Here is a 7,763-nt window from a genome sequence, read left to right on the forward strand (position 1 = left end):
ATTACACCATTTTGTTCAAAGTCAAAGTCTACCCTCTAGTTACATACCTGGTATACCTGATAATGTAGAAGCTGAGACACCACCTCAGATCCCAAGCATCTCTGGGAAACCAGCACTGTGCATTTTGAACAAACTGCTGAAGCTATTTTCACTTCCTAAAGATGGAGACTCATTGCTTTAAGATGACATGACCATGTTTCCTCAGGTTTCCTTTATCCTTCTAATTCACAAATAAATTCCTTCTTTGGGTCAAAAATTATGCTCAAAGTAGCCATTTCTTAGTTGTCTCCTCCACCCTCTGAGACATGCAGCTGTCAGAAAGTTGGGTCAGTGACAAGGTTATCTATGGCAATGGTAACTTTTGACACATGCCTGGGTGGTGGGAGCCCTCTAACACTCCACTATCACCTCTGAAACAATGCAAGAGTTCATATAAGAAATGCATCTCCCATTGTTCTTCTTGCTTAGGAACATGGCGATGCAGTAAAGAATATTCCTCTAGGGAGGGTTTGGGAAAAGATGAGTTGGAGGAAGCTAATGCCAAAGTACACATGCATCTCTAGACATTACCCTGTAAGAGTAACTACACCACACAGTGATGACAGAAGACATTCATCACCTTGGTTTAGTGAATGGAATCCAGAGTCAAAGGCAGGGGTTTCAGTGTTAGCTGCTATTTACCAACGAATCATTTTTCTTCTCACAGCCTTACTTTCTCTATCTTTAAAATACGGAAAACCGGAATTTGCCCTGTTTACCTCAAAGGATTGTTGTGAGGACAAACTAAAATAAAATGAAATGATATGAATCTCAAAGTGTTATATAAACATAAAACAGTACCTACATGTGAAAAGGGACATGTATAGTTGACCCTTGAACAAAAAGTTTAGGGAGTTCTGACCCCCCCCACAGAGTTGAAAATCCACATGTAACTTTTGACTCCCCCAAAACTTAACTACTAATAGCCTATTGTTGACCTTTCCAATAACATAAACTGTTCATTAACACATATTTTGTATGTTATATGTATTGTATACTGTTTTCTTACTATAAAGTAAGCTAGAGAAAAGAAAATGTTACTAAGAAAATCATAAGGAAGAGAAAACACATTTACACTACTGTACTGTATTTATTGAAAAAAAGCCATGTATAAGTGGACCTGAACAGTTCAAACTTGTGTTGTTTAAGGGTCAACTGTATATTTTTTCCGGGGTTATATACAAAGCTCAGCATGGCGCAGACATAAACAAGGTACTAGAAATCATTTCTGTTTATTTGTTGATTGAAAGTATGGTCCTTTATAGGTGTGAAAAAATTACTCAGGAAGGTTCTTCACTTGTGGCTAGTCCTGGAAAGTGAAATCCTAAAACAATATTCTATAATCCAGAGACAGCTGCATGGAAAAATGAGTCACAAGAGCTCAGAGCTGCTCTGAGCTTGAGTAAGAATATGGCTTCCCATAGCCTTGGAAAGAAAGCTCTGAGGGACAGGGAAGGGAGGGAGACAGGGAATGCTAGAAACCTGGGGAAGAGGATGCCACAGAAAGCATATTTATTCTTTTACTCACTCATTGCACTCAAACATTTATTGAGCAACTCCCATGTTCCAGGTATTGAGTGAGATGTTGGGGCTATTAAGATGAAAACATGGTTCCCAGCCTCAAGGAAATGTCTGCTGCAAGGAGACAAATTAATCACAGATATTTAATATAGAGCATGGTAGGTGCTGGGATAGAAATAAATACAGAGTGCTATAAGAGCAAGTACTAGAGTCCCTTAACTCAGTTTGGGAAACAAAGAATAAATCTCAGAGGAAATGATACCTAAGAGTAATAATGAAGGACAGGTAAGATTTATCCAGGAGGAGGAGATAAGAGGGAACCAGGAATAGGAACAAAGAATAAAACATAACCCAGAATGAGAGATAAAAGGGCCATTTGTGGATAATGCAGGTGGAGACCCATATGACTAGACAGAAAGATGTGTGAGAGAAGGTGGCGATCAACCAAGGTAGACCCAAATCTTATTGTAAATGACCTTATACAACATGCCAAAGAGTTTAAATTTTATCCTAGAGGCATTGGGAGCCATTGAAAAAGTCCAAGTGGGAGAGTGACATCATCAAGTTTGCTACAGAATTAAATACTTAGCTAAATTACTTAACTAAAAATTACTTAAAGATTCTGCCCACTAATAATGGTTCATATCACACAAACTTGGGTAGTCTATGACCCACAAAAAAGTGGAAAAATGGGTTCATAGCAAGCTCAGAGGCAGAAATTCAAAGAGTTGTACAGGGCAACTTTACATCAGCTCAACCAAGAGGAACATCATAATTGTAATTAAGATTAGCCATTGGGAGAGCATCTGCTACTACCTGAACCCTCCTACCTTTAAAAGCACTAAGGGCCTTACTAACTGTTTGAACAGTAAATGAATAAGATTTTGTATGTTTGAGCTTATGGTAGTGTTTCTAGGTGGATGGTTTCATTATACCTAAATGTATCTCAGTGACGATGACAGATGAAGCCATAGAATGGAATGTGGGGTATGGGTCATACCCTCAAGCACAATGGTGCTAAGTGGCATTATGCAATATCTGTCAGTGGGTTACCCATGGCCTACAAATTTCATCTGTGAGTGCTTTGAAAACAACCTGTGCAAAATATTTTGAAAGAGAGCTATGAAAACAAGCAAACAAATATTCTCCAATGAGATCGTTAGAGAAGATATTTGCTATAAAACAGGAATGCAATAGAATTTTAGACTTTTATTTCTAGTAGACACATTAACATTAAGAGAATTAATATTGAAAAGCCAAAGAGGTCCTTCCAGGAATTCAAGCAAGTACTGACAGTGAGAAAAATTCAACTGAAGCCAAGTAGTTTTAGAATTATGAGAATTTCATGTTTTCATCCACAGCCTTAACTTTTCATCTGAACATCTGCCCTGGACATTTCTATCACACTGTGTCCCATAAACACATCAAGCTTAGCCTCCAACACTGATTGTACGCTCTCCCTCCATCAATTCCTACTGACTTTCCTATGATCTTTATATTAATTAATTGTACCATCAAGACAGTCATCCGGGGCGCCTGGGTGGCTCAGTCAGTTAAGCGACTGCCTTCGGCTCAGGTCATGATCCTGGAGTCCTGGGATCGAGTCCCGCATCGGGCTCCCTGCTCAGCGGGGAGTCTGCTTCTCCCTCTGACCCTCCTCCCTCTCGTGCTCTCTGTCTCTCATTCTCTCTGTCTCAAATAAAACAAAAAAAAAAAAAAAAAAAAAGACAGTCATCCAACCCAGAAACTCTGCAGTTATACTAAAATATTTCCTCCTCTTAATATTCCAAATCTAGTTACCAGTCCTACTGATTCTGAATTCTAAAAATATTTCAAATCTATTACCTCTTCTGTTCTTGGGGTCCCTGCCTCAGATGAGGCTCTTAACACTGTTACTTACAGAACTGAATGTGTTAGTCAACTAAGTGATCACTCTGTCTGTGCTCTCTCTCTTCCTAGTTATCTACCTCACTGCCAACAAGAATGAAAATTTATTCATGTCACAACCTTGGAACCATTTAGCTGTTCTCCAACACATTAGGATGGCATATAAGTAGAGTGATCATTTGCCCTTCTTTACCCAATATTGGCTACTGTTCCAGCATAATTATAAATAACTCCCTTTCACTATCAAAAGTGATAGTGAATTTAGACAATCAATTACTAAGTAACTTTATTAGTGATGTTCTTCATTATCTAGTTTCCTTCCACTTCTTTTTCTGTCTGCCTAGTGAACACCTTTTTATCCTCCTAAGTCACCTGTTTCACTAAGACCACCTGTTCTTAGGCAGCTGCTCACACTGGTCTTGGAGTTTCCTTTGCCTTTGCCTGTGGTTCTGTTATTGTAACATAACTTGCATGGCTTATGATAGGAGTGGTGAGGCAGAGATCAGGCCCCAGTTGTCTCTGCAACATTAGAACTTAGCAGAGGATCAGACACACAAGTGCATCTCATTACTGGATCAAACATTGCTTTGGCAGCTCACAAGACTGTATTTCCTAACCTATCAAATTGGTCACATATGTCAATTTACAAAATAAATGATTAAAATACACTTTATAAATAGTATCTTTGTTTTTATATGTCTAACACTTAAGACTAACCTGACATCACGCAATCTATCATACCTATTAATAGCTATCAATAACAGTAAAAATAATGATAAGAATTATTCTTTAAAACAATTTTTAGCAAATATAATGGCATATTTGGTGATCAATTAAAAATCAATTCTCTTAAAGGACTACCAATCTTCAATCAGGTCAGACACTGTATTTTTCCTGTACTCTATAAGGTGTCTCACACGTTGTCAACACTCCATGGAGTGTAAAACAGCAGTGATAATTAGGCTTTTATATTTGTGCTCATTATCCAGACCAAAGGGTATACATGCTACTAAAACACAATGACTTTTCTCATTTGAATGTTTATAGTCCTGACAACTTGAAAACTATATTATGTAGTGTTAATCAAATGAAGAGTTTCACATTCTTCTCACAAGCAAGAGATACAAATTTTAGGTACAAATTAGAATCCATAAGCATTTGACCTTAAACATAGAGAGAATAAAAACATTCCATATAAATCAAGGTCACCTGAACATGTGAGCCAATCACAGGACATATTTTGTTAAAATCTTAATTTTTGTGACTATTAAGTCTTAGAAGGAGCCAGAGTACTTATGCTAGTTTGTAGGATTTGAGGTTGGGTGGTCTCTGACTTAGCATTTGCTTTCCCCTTCCCCTTCATTAGCATCCCTTGCAATCACCAAAGAGGAATTTCCTCCATTCATGGGGATCTTCTAGATTATTACACCAGTACTACTCTTAAAGGCTGTATGGCCACACATCTTCAGTCTCCATAGAACAACAGTGAAGATAGATATTGACGTTCACCTTGCAGAGGCAATGTCTTTGCTCTCTCCCTGTAGAACTAAGATTAATGCCTAACACCTGAGGAATCAAAGAGCCTGCCAAATGATTTGGGACTTCTTAAAGCTCATAATTATCATTCATAGCAATCATGGCTTTTCATGATAAGTGGACAGGTAAACACAGCAATGATACAGTCCTTTATAAAAATAATACTGAACTTGGAATCCAAAAGCTTTAGGTCTAAGTCTGCTAATAGTAGTAGTAGTAGAAAGAAGGAAGAATAAGGAGGAGGAGGAGGAGGAGAGAAGAAGAAGAAGGGGAAGAGGAAGAAGAGGGAGAAGCAGCAGCACCAATTAATTACTGAATACCAAATTTATAGCAAAAACTATAGTGCCTACATGGGGGACAGCTAGTCAGTGGGAAAGAGAGGGAAAGGAACAATGAAATCTTCCTAGAGGAGGTGAGCTGGAAGTTGACATCTGGTGGGTAAGAGTTAGTGAGATGAATTCAGGAGGGAAAAGGAAAAGGTGCTCCTGGAGGAAGGAAATGAATATGCAGAAGTATGTGCTGGTAGCATGAGAATTTATGGGGCATTCCATTCTTCAGTTTATCTGAATCACAGAACTTCAGGATGGGGGAATAAAAATTATTAATCCACAAAGTGAAATAGAAGCAGGATTGTGAAGTACCTTGTGTATATCAATAAAGCATTATGGAATAGAGTTTCCATCAGGGGAGTGAAATGTCAGGTTTGTGTTTGGATTGTAGAAATACTGCTGTGGGTGCCAAAAGGGGGATTGAGAGCGGCCAGGCCTGAGGCACAAAGAGCAAGTCAGAGGCAGGTATGGTAGCAATCTCAGTGAGATGATGGGCAGAGTTGGTGATAGATGAAAGCTCTAGGGCTCCGATGTTGGCTTTAAATATGTTGATAGTGCATATCTGGGGGGAAGGGAAGGTCCTAAGACAACACCCAGGTTTTTTTTTTTTGGTTTCGGCAACTGAGTAAGATGTGGGCCCCCTCCCTGGGATAGAATAAATGGGGGGGGAACTATTTGGGAGAAGTTGAGAACTTTATATGGAAACACACCTTGCTCTTAAGGCTGAGGAGACATTTAAGGGAAGTTATCTACTGGACAGAGGTCTGTGGAAGCTTAGGATTCAGAGTGAAGCTGGGCTTCACTATTCCTAAATGAAACCTTGGAAATTATTGCAATCCCCCAAGAGGACGAACTGAGAAAATCCCAGGGTAGAAACCTGGGGAATACCACATTATAGGAAGAGCAACCTGCAAAGAATGCTGAGACTGGGTAGGCAAAGAGGTGGAAGGAAAATCAAAGAGAATGTGAAATCTCAAAAGATGACAAAAGAATATTTTAAATAGGAGGAGGGCTTATGAATACAAATATTTCAGAGAAGTCGAACAGGATAAAGACTTGGAAGTGACCATTAGGCATTGAAACAGAATAATCATAGATGACCTTGACAAAACTAGTTTCCATGAAGATGAGAGTGGTAGTCTGATTACAGTGGCTTGACGAATGAGTAAAAGTGAAGCAGGAAACAGTTTAGCAGTAAAGGGAAAGGAAGAACATAGGCTGTCAGCCATGTCAACCTAGAACCCAGATCCAATAAGGGTTTCTTATTTTAAGATGGAAATATTGAATGTAATTAGGTGTCATGGCAAAGATTTCTTTAAAGAGGGAAATAACAACATAGAATGAAGAACGTGGATGATTAATAGACTAGATCCTAAGAAGGTGACACTGGATGAGATCCAGCAGAAAAAAGGGAAGATAAGCCTCGAAGGGGGGCCAGGGGCTCACTGTGCCACAGTGAGAACAAATTTGCGTGTCATCCTTGCGCTAAGGCCATGCTAATCTTCTCTGTTGTGTTCCAGTTTTAGTATATGTGCTGCGGAAGCGAGCACATCACTGAGAACAAAGAAAGCGGAACCAGGAATGCTGATAAAGTTAAGCGCAGAGCTATGGGAAATTGTGAGAATTCTCAGGATATTGTTCTCTGCCTGTTTTTTTCTTCTCTCAGTACAGCAAAAGTGAAAGTCGTTTGTTGAGAATAGAGATTAAGGCATAGCATACTGGGTTTGAAGAAAAATTAGATTAAAAAAAAATAGTGTGGGGTGCCTGGGTGGCTCAGTTGGTTGAGCGACTGCCTTTGGCTCAGGTCATGATCCTGGAGTCCCGGGATCGAGTCCCGCATCGGGCTCCCCGCTCGGTGGGGAGTCTGCTTCTCCCTCTGACCCTACCCCCTCTTGGGCTCTCTCTCTCACTCTCTCTCTCTCAAATAAATAAATAAAATCTTAAAAAAAAAAAAAAATAGTGTGAGCAGAGAAAGAAAAGAACTGATTAGGAAACACAGAAGGATCTCCAGGCAGTCCAGGGAACCGAGCCTTGATTCCAGAGCGTGAATGTATGAGTTAACAGAGGCACCAAAATGTGGGCTCTCAGGCCCTCTCTGGGGGGTCTCCTTGGTGGGGCGCAGGCATTGAGAAATCAGGCTATCGGACCGACTTCAAACCAGGTGCTGTAGAACCAGTGCCATGGAAGGGGACTGAGTCCAGGGAAATAAATGGCAACTACTTCATTTGTTCCCTCTTACATCTCTACAGAAAAAGGTATTCTTGCCCTTGTTTTACAGAAGGTGAAACTCTCACTCAAGGAGGCTTATCTTTGTTCTGTCTCGGCCCATCTGCACATCCGCACGGGCTGAGTTAAGAGTCAGCTGGGCCTTCAGAATCAAAGCCACTCCTCACTCCCTGCACCGCGCTGCCCCTCTGGGAGCTACACACTGCTAACCGAAACAGAAGCAAG

General features: G+C 40.0%; 1 pseudogene; it reads right to left on the reverse strand.

Annotated features, from left to right (window-relative positions):
• Nucleotides 1-6,774: 6,774 nt before the first annotated feature.
• LOC123326667 lies at nucleotides 6,775-6,862 on the reverse strand (annotated as a pseudogene).
• Between the last annotated feature and the right edge of the window lie 901 nt (nucleotides 6,863-7,763).

This window comes from Neomonachus schauinslandi, chromosome 14, assembly GCF_002201575.2.
Source record: "Neomonachus schauinslandi chromosome 14, ASM220157v2, whole genome shotgun sequence".
In the NCBI taxonomy this organism is placed as follows: domain Eukaryota; kingdom Metazoa; phylum Chordata; class Mammalia; order Carnivora; family Phocidae; genus Neomonachus; species Neomonachus schauinslandi.